The sequence below is a fragment of the Rhineura floridana genome, chromosome 1 (genome assembly GCF_030035675.1).
Source record: "Rhineura floridana isolate rRhiFlo1 chromosome 1, rRhiFlo1.hap2, whole genome shotgun sequence".
In the NCBI taxonomy this organism is placed as follows: Eukaryota; Metazoa; Chordata; class Lepidosauria; order Squamata; family Rhineuridae; genus Rhineura; species Rhineura floridana.
The window spans coordinates 258,650,211-258,665,319 of NC_084480.1; the positions used below are offsets into that span (position 1 = coordinate 258,650,211).

General features: G+C 42.2%; 1 protein-coding gene across 1 annotated transcript in view; it reads right to left on the reverse strand.

Annotated features, from left to right (window-relative positions):
* OPRK1 (opioid receptor kappa 1) overlaps nt 1-15,109 on the reverse strand; it is a 122,943-nt gene that overhangs the window by 35,300 nt on the left and 72,534 nt on the right. The window contains exon 2 of the mRNA XM_061598754.1: nt 401-555. The gene's annotated coding sequence lies outside the window, so the exon portion shown is untranslated. The remainder of the gene's footprint in view (nt 1-400; nt 556-15,109) is intronic.

Below are 15,109 nucleotides of genomic sequence, written 5' to 3' on the forward strand. Positions count from 1 at the left end.
ACACATTTAGTCCTGTAGAAAACAATGAGAAACCCGGATTGACTCCAAGTGCAGAATCACAATCATTAAACACTTTTAAGCTCCTCTGGACTTCTTAAATACTAGGTAGCACCAAAAGCTTGATGAATTGTCCAGATAGGTTTTGAGCCACTTTAGACTGAGGACACCACCTCAATAGCTCAAGAGGACCCAAGAGACATGTTTCAGTCTAATTGCTTTTCATCAATCCTTTATTGTGTATCCAAACAAGAGATTCTTCCCTCTTAGGTAAGATAAAGAAGGGGTCAATGCACTTTTAAAGTGCAGTCAGTTTTCTGGAAATAGGTGGAGGACACAGATTGCATTTCAATAATATATATTAAAAAAATAAACCAGGGAAACAGAATAGCAAGAACATTACCTTTTTTAAAAAAAATCAGGAAAAGGAGCAGGATCTCCCAGGAGATATTCTCAGAAGTTGAAAAGCATCATCTCCATGCCCATCTCTCTTTTTCTCACTCACTCTTGGAGGCGAGTGTTCTCTTTGTTCCTTGGGATCAGCAGGGTTTACACTCCCTGGGAGAGAGGAATAGACTGGATGCCAAGACAGATCACACAAGTATGAGCTCCAAGACTGCTGCAGCTGTAACTGCAGCCTGCACTTTACCTTTGTACCAAGCAGTCTCTCTCACACTCTGTCTCCCACTTTCCCTCTGAACAGCTCCGTATATGCCGGCAGCCCTTGCACACATTCTCCTCCAAGCTCACATGACTTTTCTCTAAACACCAAAGGCAGGCAAAGTCTTAGGCAAGATTGAGGCAGCCAGTCCTCCAGCATCTGGAAGGTTTTATACCATCCTTCAAGTTGCTTTCCCACCCTATCCCAATCTTTCCCCAGTTTTTAAGGTTTTTAAGCAATCAGATTTCCCCAGTGTTAATTATAGAAGAGGCAACAAAAAATAACACTTTCGAGATAAAGCATATTTGACTGCCCATATGATACATTTGGAATGCATTTGGGATTGTTCTCACATTGTGTCCCCTGTTTCATTAAATCCACATTAAGGAAGCAAGGCAGAAGGGTCTCCCCTATGAAAGGGTAAGATAGAAGAGCCATGTTAGGACATTGTTAGATACATTACATATTTAGATACATTTTGGATTTATATTCCATAGCTACATTTATATCGGATAATTCTTTTGTCATTTATTCATATTATATTGCAATTAGATTTGTCAAAAGAACACAACATTTTGATCCTCTTTACCTGGTTTCTTTCTTTATGTAACACCCAGCAGGGATATGGAACCTGTGATTCTGCATATGTTGTTGGACTCCAGCTCACATCATCTCCAGCCAGCCTGGCCAATGGTCAAGAATGATATGAGCTGAAGGTCAGCAACATCTGGAGGGCAACAGGCTCCCCATCTCTACTTATTAGGAATCCTATGGCACTTGGAAGAATAGCCTCATAAATTTCAAACATTGTCAGACTTTGATGTAATGAATGTCAACAAGCCGGGAGGGTGGGAATTGCTTAAACATGTCAAAAAGACCTGTCCATGTCTGGACCGTTAGCAGAAAAGGAGGAAGAGGAGGATCATGATCTTACTGTGGGCTCAGACTGAGACCATGGGAAGCTAAAAACTATCTCAGGGAGCACCTGAGGTGACCATACCAGATGACATGACACCACAGAAGGCTGTGAAACTGATGAATCCAATGCCTCCTGATAGGGTCTCTCTACTTCCACAACCTCCACCATCACCTCCAGAATTGCAGGAGGAAAGGCATTGATGGACCCATGTTGAAACCCAGCACTGAAGATACAGTGTCCGTTTGGCAGCCCAAGGCTTCCTCTCCCTCAGCCCTGCTTATGATCACTAGCATCAGGGCCTGCTGAGCTCCAGCAATATGTGGAGATTGCCTGGTCTCCCATAAAAAATATAAGGTACAATACAAACCCCCTTTGCACCACCCTTTATCACCTTGCCAGAGTGGAACTTCCCATTCATCCTGGTGAATGTGCAGACAGGTGGAAGTGCAGATCATCATCAGCCAACAGAAAGCCCTGAAATGGGACATTCTGGGATGAGGTGGGGGAAGGGCTGAGCCAGCCCAGGATCTTTTGGATCCCATGTTAGCCCCACTGCCATATCATGGCATGAGGCCCAATTTGCTTGACCCCCAGTTTCTAGCCAGTGTGTGTGGAAGGTCCATGGATGTGTCAGGCCCACCACTCTGTCAGGCAGTGGCCAAGGTTCGGATTGCACTCTTAGTTCTCCATTTTCTGGATAGCTCTCCCATAGGCCCGGGCCATTGGCTCATCCCTGTTCTGGCTGCTGCACCACTTTCTTTCATATAGGACATAATCAAATAGACCAGGGACTAGATGTGTGCCACTATGCTGCTTCTGTTCCATACAGTATGCAGGAAAGAGTGTTCCAGCTTCTGCTACAAGCCGCTGCTGGTATACACATCTGACATGTTGCAGACATACCAAGGGAGATGTGCCTGTCTTGGGACACTTCCTGTACCGTGCAGCTGTTTGGATGCTGACTATTATTAATTTGGAAAACAGATTCATTAATTATAGATGAAAAGTATTGAGTGTGTATCCCAGCGGCTTTTTCATCAGTATTCACTGGCAGGATCCCAAAGACCAAAAGCATCCATCACAAGAGAATTTTTTTGGCTTATCCTCCTAGGCAGTGGTGATGTTTTCCGCTGTAAATTCCCTCTAACTGGAAACAAGGGAACATGTCTGTTGACAAAAGAATATATTTGCTCTCTTTTTTTTTTAGAGATGGGGAACCTGTGGCTCTCAAGATGTTGGTAGACTCTAGTTCATGTTTGTTTGTTTGTTTGTTTGTTTGTTTGTTTCCCATCCTTTCTCCCAGTAGGAGCCCCAGCCAGCATGGCCAATGGTCAGAGATGATAGGAGTTGTAGTCACAGAACAGCAGGACTATAGGAGGTTGGAAGGGTTCCAATTTAACCCCTTTCACACTGTGTCTCCATCACACAGATTCCACTTTATAAAACAAGATCATCACAGGTTTCTTCCACATCAGGAAAGGCCCAGCACCAGCCACTAACAGCAGTGGGAAGCAATGACATGGAAAATCTTCATGAGAGAAGGACCAGCCCAAGGTGACTGCATGCTACAGTGACAGTCTCCACATGGTAATCACAATGGGTAGACTGACTCAAAGGCAAATTTCACTCAGGCACTGTAAGAAATACTCCCATCATTTATGTTGGAGTGCTTCTGTGTATCCAAAATTGTCATCTGGAAAGGCATAAAAAGAGCCTGCTGGATAAGGCCAATGACTCATGTAATCAGGCATCCTGTTCTCATAGTAGCCAACCAGATGCTTATGGAAAGCCCAAGCAGGACCTAAGTACAAGAGGACTCTCCCTTTCTGCGGTTTCCAGCAACTGGTCTTTGGAAGCACACTGTCTCCAACTGTGGAGATAGCCAACACACACACGAACCTACTGCATGCAGTAATCATATGAAAGAAGCTTCATGTGTTGAAGGGCTAGTGGGGACAATTGCTGTCCCTGGCCCCAGTGTTGCACAGCTTCCCTGACCCAACCCCTCATATCCATTTGTGTCAGTATCAGTGTGGTAGCATTTGCAAATAGTAGACCTCTATGTCTGTCATCTTCCATGTGAGCTGGAACGCCCATCACACAGGGTTCCAGCTCATGTGGCGGTTGACATGGATAGACTACCGTTAAACAACCATGCACAATGCATAGATGTTTGGAGCAGAGCTAGAAAAGCTACATAATGTTAATGTCAATAATGCAAATAACACATGAAGAGGTTTAGTGCCTCCACAGCATGCCGAAAACTCTAGGAGAAAGATGTGATAAAGTTCAATTGAAAGAAAGGAAGAAGGAATTGTATTTGTTCACAACCAGTGCTTTTTTGTATTGGTATTCACCAGTACAGAGTACCAGCACCTCTTTTTTTGCTGCCCATAGCAGTCATTTTGTGCTGGCACCCATGGCACTGTTTTCAAGATATGAGTACCGGCACCTCAGGTTTTAACCAAAAAAGCACTGTTCACAACCAGTGTTTACCACACAATGTAGAAGCATACCACAGTGAGGGGAACATTACTAGAGTTATTGAAGAAGAAAAACCATGAAAACATCTAGATTTATTTCAGTGTCATAACAGTTAGAATATCCCCAGGACATGAGATTAAAAGCTGCAGAACAAATTTCTGTCTTCATTTATGAATGTCAGAAGCAAACAGGTTGACATCAGAGGTGGGGAAAACTTATTCAGCCCAATGGCCACATTCTGTCTCATGAGCAATCTTCCAGGGCTGGGCAGAGGCCAGAGGCAAAAGGTGTCAGGGCAATGGACATGACAGTTGTGACCCGATAGGCTATGTCCCAGCCATGCAAAAGACAGTACCTTCTATAAACAGATGCCTACATGCCTCTCTCCATCCAGGCAAGCATCACAGCTCAAAAACACATTCTATTCAAGTAAAATCCTCCATGGAGAGTACAGAGCAGGGCTAGTAGGGGCATGGTCTGGATAGAGTCCCAAGGGCCAGAGAGAGAGAACTGGAGGGCCACATTTGTCCCCTGGCTTGAGGTTCCCTGCTCCTGCCCTATATGTTATAAACCTCTTGTGATCCAAAAACAGGCAGAAAACTTTTTTTTTAAAAAAAGTTCTCCCATTAAGGGATTATGGTGAGAATTTCAGGCAGAAACCTTTTTCCCTAGGACTAAAATAAAGCAAGCAATTAAAAACACAATGGGCCATGTCTTTTAGGAAGTGCTTTTGGAGATGGCAGTCTGATAGATAATCATTCACTAACTGCCCATTTGGCACCAAATATGTGAAAAGCATACACTGAAAGCACAGAGAAGTTGAAAGGACTTCATAAGGCACAGAAAGTTCAATTATGCAAATATGACTTGAGGGTATGGTTAAACTTAATGATCCTATACTACTGAAAAAATTGCAATGTAGGCACATCATCCATATCAGACTGTATATTCAGTTCTTTGATCCTGCTCTTAATACTACATATAGCTATAGTTAATTAGACAGCTGTTAATTAATGAAGGGTCAATCTGTAATGATGCATAGTATTCACATTTATTAACCCAATTATGTATGCTGTCCTTAGTGATTTGTAGCATTTCTTGGGTAGTCTGTTGCATACAACATCTTAGAGAAAAAGAGCCTCTGATAACACAAAATTTAGCTGAACAAATCCCAGTATCTCCACAAACCAATGCTGAGTGGGAATGGCATGGGACATAGAGAAGAACCTTCGAAGAGCGGGGGGGGGATCTAACAATTTTGAATAGTTATGCTTTGCCAGAGACCAAGTATCAATAAAGCCAAATTTTCCCTTGAAAATCTTTCAGTATAGGTGATAAAGTTATCCCTTCTTCATGCATAACTTGAAACAGCATTAGATGGACTCAGAACATGAAGCCCAGTTGTTTTGACCTTTCCAGCCATATCTTTCATGAAATTGTAATTTAGACTGTTTAAAGTCTGTACCATTGATTCTGAGTACAATGCATTTTTCAAAAACTGTATTTCAAACTTGCAGGTCGGTGTTTCCACATAAGGACTTGGCTAGTACTAATGGTATTTTTTCTGTAGATGAGTTCTGCAATTCAGCTCATTTCTATATATTGAATCAAATGTAGGCGTAACTCTGTAAGCCTGAGGGAAAGGATATCTCTCATTTTTTAAAAAAATTGAGCTGCATTGGGGTATGATGTATGTCTGAAAAGCAGGATAAAATATCATCACCAACCATGACCAGTGTACCTTGTAGTAACAAGATAAATTAAGTAGATAGATAGAAGGAAGGACAGATTGATAGAGAATTATAATGCTTGAAGTTAAATTCACGAGGACATTATCAGTCACATTAATAGAAGTGAAAAGTTTTACTAGAAATGATGTCCATTAATCAATTTTCCGTAACATTTTGGGTGGGATCATATTCTTTCCCAAAGACTTACTGTTTATCAGACAGGATTTAACATGTGTTCATTCATTATAACAGTTTATGGAATGTATCCAGCTAAGTCATACTCTGAGAAGACTGACTGAAATCAATGACATTATGTTAGTAATTGATTTTAATGTGTCTGCTCTGAGTATGACTTCACTGGATACAATCCTATAGGTGTATCTCTAATCTCTTGAAAATCAACTTACAATCACAAGTATTTAGTTTGTATCTCCATACAGTTAAATATTGTATGAAATAAGTTCATTGTTTTGAGACCATCCAGTCAAAATTTGGTTTTATGCAACCCATAAGCTACTGAGGCCCACAATGTAGCTGAATTGTTATTAGGAGAAGCAACTCCCACTTCTAGCACAAGCTGGACTTTGAACTCAGACTTCAATATGTTTTTGTAAGACCTATGTTTCTTTTAAAAATTCTTCAAGGGTTCATTCATTTTTTGACATCTCAGTTGTCTGGTGACCTGAAGTATTTCACAACTTGACAGTTTTTTTTCAAGCTATACCCCTATTTACCCTCTTGACAAAATGGACTGGATATGACAGAGACAACATGGTTTTATTTGCTATATGATCTTTTATGGAATTCCTTCCTTCCATGATAAAATGGATTATGAGTCTCTCTTTTGAAGATGATTGCTAAATCTAATAATCTCATCCCTAATAAGATATTTGTTGTTGTTGTTGTTATGTGCCTTCAAGTCAACTGCGACTTATGGTGACCCTATGAATCAGTGACCTCTAAGAGGCCCGGCCTGCAAGAGGTCTTCCGTATCTTTAAAAGTTGTGGAGGGGGTAGGGAGAATTCCACCTTGTGGTTTTTCCCATTACAGTGTTGCAAGAACACCTGCACTTGGCTGACTTTCTTTTCTCCTAAAGATACAGGATCAGTCTCAGGCCTTGAACCTGGCAACCCTAGTTTAGCAGTCAACCCCAGTCAACCTTGCAAGAAGGTCTGAATACAGAGTACAAGCAGCTAAGTGCCTAGTTCCTGTTTCAGGCTTAAAGTATTACACTTTAAGAATATTATTTAGAAAAATTCTGAACCTAACATAACTGCACTTACTTGAAAAAGGTTTCTTATTGAATTTGAATATTTCAAAATTTGGTAACAAACTGCAATCTTATTATACCAAGTAAAGGCTTTTATTCAGCATGGACAGCCTTAATGTCCAGATAGAAATAGCTGGTTTCTGCAGACATGTTCTGTGCTACCTCGCTTTCTTGGCGAAGGAAAAATCCTGATATATGAAAACCTTTTTAAGCAGAAACAGCCAGCCAGTTCCATTTGAAGAAAAGGGTATTCATGTCTCAAGGAGGTTGTACAAAATCATCCTTTATTCTGACAACAATATTACACCAAGGACATTCTATCCTTCATAATCACTGGGGATGTCTCAGGTTTCTTAGGAGGCATCTTTCTATGATCCTTAAAAATTACAAGAACCTGTGAATTATACCCTCTGGTCTGACCAAACCAGAGCTTTCTATCTCTGAGATTTTCTCTATTGTTCCCAAGCACATAATAAAGTTTAAAACGAGAAAGAGAATTGTGACCTCTCTTTGATAGATTTATATTCAGATTTTTCTCTCTCTTCATAAGGTTCCCCAGGCTGGGAAGCACAGAATCAATGGGTGATTGTTTACTTCTGTTTACAACCGATTACCTAGATTTACTTTCATTTTATGTAGTCTGTAGAATGTGTACTTATTATATTGCATTCTTCAAATATAATTTATCAAAAAGCTTACACAACCTTAATTAAAATATCATATTATTTCAGAAGCAGCATGCCTCTGAATACCAGTTGCTGAGAATCACAACTATGGAGGCCAGTGTTGTACTCTGGTCTTGCCTGTGGGCTTCCCATAGGCATCTGGTTGGCCACTGTGAGAACAGAATGCTAGATTAAACTTAGAGCACAATTCTAGCCACCTACTTAGAAGTAAATCCTATTGAATTAAATAGGTCTTGCTCCCAGGGAAGTGGGGTTAGGACTGTAGCCTTAGGCACCAGGCAAGCCTGCTTTGGGAGAGGATTCCATAAGCAGAATGCTACTACCTAGAAGGCTCTTTTGCCAGTTGCTACCTGCCACACTTCATTTAGTGGGGGCACCTGGAGTAGACACTTTGGTGATGACCTTAGTGTATATGGAGGAAGGTGGTCCTGCAGGTACCCATACCCCAAGTCATGTAGGCTTTATCTTACAACCAGCCCTCTTTTTATGCAAAATGGGACAGAAAATCTCACCAGAAGAGACCACCAATAGCCTGAGAGTCCAGCTGAGTATCCTCTCCTCCACCTTCCATGGGGCAACTTAAAAGACTTGTGTGGCATGAAGGATGACGGAAGAGAAGTCCAGGCCATGAAGTTCATGCCAACAACTCATGAAGAAACCATCAACAGTCTAATAAAAGTCTGCTGTTTTTAATTTGTTTTTTGGAGGGGAGAATTAATACTGTTGCATGCCACCCCAATCTCTGAGCAGTGGAGAGACTTCCAGGGGTTTCTGCTCTTGTCCAGGGTTTGGTTTCCTGGGAAAGAAGGTCAGCAGAGACTGTGGTGTCTATTAGGACATATGAACTTAAGATGGAGAGGTTCTCAGCATTAACAGTCTATCAGATCTTGTTTTTCTGTCAGGCTTGTAGAAGGCACCCCAAGCCAAGCAGGCCTCTCTGTGTGTATTTCCAGCCTCACCCCCAAGATGAAACTAAAAGACACAAGGCTTTCCTTGGCTCCAGGATGGGGGGGGGGGAAGGTCCCTCTCCTGTAAAGAGTTCCAATAGCCACAGGATCTCCTCTGGCCACATCGCTTTGTATATGCAGATTGACCACTCAATAAACCATTTACTCACAAGCTAACTTGGCTAAACTATTAGCTTATGCAAAGAAAACTGCTTTGACCATTGGAGCAGGTTTCTTCCTTTGCAGATCCCAAACCAGAGGCTGGCAAGGGGATTCTTAGAAATCATCCATATCACCCCCCAAATCCCATAACAATACAATATAATCTGTATTTTATATTACAAATTTCCTTCAGGGCCTTGGCACTCATGTAAACTGTAATTGACTAATTACTATGTTCTACACCAGGGGGTTCCAAACTGTGGTCCGTGGACCACCAGTGGTCGTGACCTTGATTCAGGTGGTCTACAAAGTGTCTGTAAAAATACAATTTAAAAATCATACAGCATCTAGCACAGTAAATTATAATGGCTACAACAGGCAGAAAAATACTAAGAGGTCTGCCAAGACCCTCAACAATTTTCAAGTGGTCCATGAGGAAAAAAGTTTGGGAACCACTTGTCAGTCTTTTTTGGCTGCACAGGGATGACTAATGATGCAGTAAAACAATTAGCCACCATCTGGTCAGGCAGTGACTGGGTTGTAAATCTGTTGAGGCTTGGAGAAAAGGAGGGAAAAGGAGGGTGCAGCTGGGTTTTTTTTCCCAAGCAGCAGTACCAGTTGGGTTAGCAATCATAGTCCAGCAAGGCAGTCCAGGTTCCAAAATAGTCCAGCAAGGCAGTCCATGGTCCAAAATATTCAAAAGAGTCTGGATCATGGGCAAGGCTGGTGAAGTTCCGATGCTGGTGTCTGACTTTGCTTCCAGTGGAAGACAAAAAGGCCTGTCACAACTTTTTGAACCCCCCTCCCTGGTGCAGGTGATTTCAACCTTAAACGACCAGAATGCTTGCACTACTCTGCTACTCACTCAGGTCTTTGCTCTGCAGGGGCAAAAGGGGCCTCCTGTTCACTCCCTGAGTCTGACTGAGGGGCTCCAGCTGTGTCCTGAACTTTTTCCAGCATCTGGGGGTCTTTGATGAGTCTGCTTGTTCTCTCCCCTGGATCTTCTGTGACACGCCACTCCTCCTTGCCCTCCCTCGAGGACTCATCCGATGGAAGCATGACACCATTTTTCTATGTAGTACTGGTATGGCCTCACCAGTTATCCTAACCTATATTCATAGATTTATTCCAGAGTGGGGAACCTCAGGCTCAGGATGCAAATGCAACCCCTGAACCCTCTCTGTCTAGGCCTTGGTAGTCTCCCCACGACACCCCCTCTCCCCGGCCATACACCCTCTCCCCAGGAAATGCCTCTCATTCATCCTGCTTTGCACTCTCCTGGAGTGTTTTTGCCTGGCTGGAAAGTGTCTGATTATGACTCTTCCTTGCCTGGATGGAGGATAGAGAGAAGTGTGTGTGTGTGGGTAGCAGCCAGCCTACTGCATAAAAGTAAAGATTACATTGGTTGTTCTGACCACTTTTGCTCTGGCCGCACCCACCACAGGCAGAAGGTTCTCAGAAGGGAATGTGGCCCCCAGCCTGAAAATTTCCCCCCACCATTGCCATAATACTTTCTGCTTAGAGTGCAGTGCTGTAATGGTCATACTTGCATTTTAAGCCAATATGTGCTACCTTTGAAACTTTCTGCAGTTTTCATCATCTCTCCTGCTGTGCTATTTGTATTCATCACTGCATGTAAGATACTCATGAAAATATTGGATAACAGCACTAACTATACACACACCTTATGGTAAAATATTCTTATCTGTGATAAGGAACTCACATGATATCATGTTGTATCATATTCACAGCATTTTCCTTATCTATGAAATCAAAAGCAAATCAGATTGGTTGGTATTAGTTGCCGTTAAGAAATATCCCAAGTGTTACTTGAGATATTTCTAATTATTGCTAAGGCCTGTTTTATGCATTTTCCTGAGGAAAAAATAGTATATGATTCTCTTTTGTGAGAGCATCTGAATTAGTTGGTCACAGTGCAATCCTATGCATGTCTATTCAGAAGTAAGCTCCATTCAGTGAGTTCAGTGGGGTTTTTGTTTAGAAGAACGCAAGATCACACAAAAGATCCAGGTCTCCAAACATGGAGGTGAATCATTTCATCACAAAAATTGATATTACAGATAATATGCACAAATAATATGTGACTGGCAATGGAATAATCTTTTTTTTTTTGCCTCAAGAGGAGAAATAGCCATTTGTATCACCTTCCTAAAGGGGCAGGAAAACCATAAACAACCTTTTACCATCATTGGAACCTTACACAAAAGGTCACCAACTATTGTGGGCACCACCACACACCTCACAACCAAGCCCACACTGCAGCAACATCTTATAAGCCTAATTTCAGTGGAGGGAAGAGGACCCTACGAGTACCAAGAAGGGCCTCTGCAGGCACATGCCTACAGACTCCACTTTGATAACCTCTGCCTTGCATTATTTTTCTGGTGCAGTTGTTAATTTCCATGCAGAAAAATATACTGACCCAATGGCCACAATCCTCCATCTAGTTACTGTCAGTCCATCCAGAAGTCATTGAGTGTAAGCAAGCTTAATCAGATCCAGAAATGCCATCTATAACGGAAAGTGCTGGAAGCTGCCTTATACAAGATCAGACAGTTTGTCTATCTAGCCCAGCATTGTTTAGTCTAAATAGCAATGGGTCTCCTGGCAGAAGCTTTTCCTATACCAGATCCTTTTACCTGGAGACATCAGCAGTTGAACTTGGGACTGCTAGTATGCAGAGTCTGTGCTTTGTGACTAAGCAAATGTCCCTTATCAACATAAGAACCTGACTGCTGCATTCAGCTACTACCCTATTCATATTTGATACAATACACCTTTCTATGAGGAACTCAATGTTATCTGCTGAAAGATTAGTGACTTCCAAGTTACCATCAGTTGATCATCACCTCACAGAAAAATTCAACTTTAGGAACACGGTGACTATACACAACATTAATGCAACAATGATAAAGGGGCACATAACCTTGCCTTTCCTGACACAGAGATTGGTGTACAGTAGTACCTGAGTTAACAAATCCTCCAGGAAATAAGCTCCTTTTAACAAAGTCTTTTTTGGGTGCATGGGGCATGGCAGGGAGCACACAATATGAGATGTGGCTTCTTCTGTACTGGATTGCAACTGCAGCAAGCAGCTCTCTCATGTGTGGCTGGAATGGTGTTCCTTGCCAGGTGGCACAGGCGCCTCCACAGTAAACAGTGCTTTGGGTCCCCTGGAAGCACTCTTTACTGCAGATGCATCTGCTCGAGTGTAGGGGAGGATGGCAGAGAAAGAGAGAGAAACCAAGCACAGTGTGATGGTGGCGGCTGCCTCTTGCCTGCCTGCTTGAGTGTACAGACAGGAAAACTGCTCAAAGCTTTAGACTGCCATAGCAAGATACTACATGATAAAAGAAAAAAAGGCAAGGCAGGCATCTGTGGATACATTATGGAAGAAGTCTTCAAGGCTTACTTGACCTGGTTGTTTCATTTCAGACATGCGTATTGTTAGCTTTGAATAAAAGGTTTGCTGGAAAATGTTGAACTGCTCTTCTTGTTTGTAGTGTAGGAACCTATCCTTATCCTTTCCATGTTATTCCTACCTCTGGTACCAATTCTATTAAAGAAGTAATGCCGAGGAACACATCTACTTTGTTAACTGAGGTATTACTGTATTTAACAAGTGGTGGGGCCATGCATTGTGTTATGGATGAAGGCATCACAGAAATGAATTCTGTGTATTAGAAAAAGTACAGGCTAGATAAGTATTGATTCTGCTCTTAATGTGTTAATGTCCAGACTTTACACTGTAATGTGAAGCTCTGTTAGCTTCTGTTTCCCTGTAACATTTTTGTCGTGACCCCAGAGTTCAGCAGCAATCAAGACTCTGAGTCAGAGGCTGCAGACTTTCCAGCTAAGGACCCAGACCAGATGCCGGGCTCTGAGCTGGAGATTAGAAAACAACTGAGCCGGAGGAATCTAGAGTTAGTCACAAGGGGGGTGGAGCCTGAGAAAGGTAGTTTGAGACCAGGAGTGAGGAGCTTAAGAAGGCTCAGTCTGCTCCCAACTTTTGTTGAAGTAAGTTGCTCACTCAGAGCTATCCATGGTCCTGCAACTCTGATCAGCCTAGCTGTGCCTCCTTCTTCATGGGATTCCGCATCACACAACACATTTTCCTAACAAAATATTGTTGTTGTCATTTTCACACATGAAACCTTAGGAAAATACCACCCTCTTTCTATTCTCATCTGAGTGGAATAGAGGGATCATTGATACAGTAAGTATTTTGATTTTCTTGGGAAGCCATGTTGTTATTTATTACTGATACAGTGCCATCCAATCGCATGACACTTTACATATTGTGAGTGAACAGGTCCCTGCCCCCAAGGGCTCAGAAACTTGCCACTGGCACAGTGGTAACAATATTTTCTCAAATAACTATGTGCTCACATCTATGTATACACAGCCTGCTTTCATTTTTGAGCCTCCTAGAGTGTCTAGAGATTGTTTTAATGTCTCATGAACCAACAAAGGGGGGAAAATATTTGACAATGGAAGGATATGTTTAAGACCTTTTGTGCAGCTCTCGTTGCTAAGGGAACTCAGTTTTCCTGCATATGCAGATTCAGAAATACTACTTGCCTGTGGGGAATCTGGCTGTCATGCAATTCATAGGAAACAAGACCTACAAAAATATGGGGGGGACTGTATAAAATATGGGGATGTGACATTCATGTAATTAGATATAGTGCCCTGCATACATCAGGAATTGCAAATGTGATGTGTAGGGTTTAAAGTTCAGCCCCAAAGGGCCTTGTCATGGAGACTGTAAATTAGAACAGTACAGGAATGAGTAACTCCTCTTTACAGCTAGCTTTTCCTTTTATAACCAATCACCGCCTCATGTTCTTCTCTGGTACAATTATATATTCTTACTCCAGGAATATAAATCCCCAGAGCTTGTCAGGACATCTAGGGCTTAAACCTGACACATATTTCAAAGCTGGGACCTAGCTACTCATGATGTAGTGAAGTTCAAATGAAGTTCCTCACCCTTCAGTAAATGCTTGAGGGAGAAATGACATGTAGCGTCATGGAATTAGGTTGTACCAATGAACCCAAAGCCACTCCTGGGTGATCAAGTCAGGAGACAGTGGGAATGAGCAGAAGGAGTGTTGGAACCACACCAAGATACAAGGTTTTAAAAGATGCATTGAAAGATGTCCAGTTGACACAGCCAGAGGTGCTCTTGTGAGTCAGCCATTGCAGGAACGGTAAAATGTAAAATTAGATATGCTCAACAGTCCTGATCTTTCATACTCACACACTCATACAAGTAGCTGGTGGCCAACCAGTATTGTAATGAAGAAGAAGAGATTTGGAGAAGGAGAGGAGGTGCGCTCACGGAGTTGCAGTTGGTAGGCTGTGGTAGAAAACTTCTCCAATCTTCTGGTGAAGTTGGAGTGTCTTTATTGTCAGATAATGTTTTGATGTTCTTTTGATAACGTCACTGAGTCCCAGTATCTCATCCATTAATCGGTCAGCTGGCACTTGTAGTGATGTCAGTCTCTTGGCACATACATGTTCTCAGGACTGCATCTCCTCTTTCTCATACCAGCTAGGTGCCTATCAAGGGCACTGGTCATGGGATTTCTTTTAGGGTACTCAGACTTACATTAGAATTATAACATTTGTTTATGGTTGATGTATTCCAGATACCCTCCAGTTGTTCTTGCCTTAATAACATTCAACACCTTCAAGCCTCCAAGCCATAAGCCCTAGAAAGAGAAATTCATTCACACCCACACATGCTCTATATGTTATGTTAACATAGACCACTCTGTCATCGGTGGCCTTGGGGTAACTAGCTGGTTCTGTAGTACATACAAGCAATGTAACTAGGGATGGAGTTCGCTGCCTAGTTCTGATCCGCTTGTATTCCAATAGTCCATCGTTCGATCCTGATCTGCCCTTTTTTTTGGTTCCCACTTGCTTTGGCACTTGCCAATTTGATCCGTTGGGGGGGGTTGTGTGAAAAAATTTGCATAATTTTTAACATAAAAATGGAAATGGACTGCCTTCAAGTCAATTCATGGTAAGCGGTATTCAGAGGTGGTTTACCATTGCCTTCCTCTGAGACTGAGAGGCACTGACTGGCCCAAGGTCACCCAGTGAGGTTCATGGCTGTGTGGGGATTCGAACTCTGGTCTCCCAGGTCATAGTCCAACATTCTAACCACTATACCACATTGGCTCTATTTTTAACATAAATGCTTATGTAAATGATCATGGT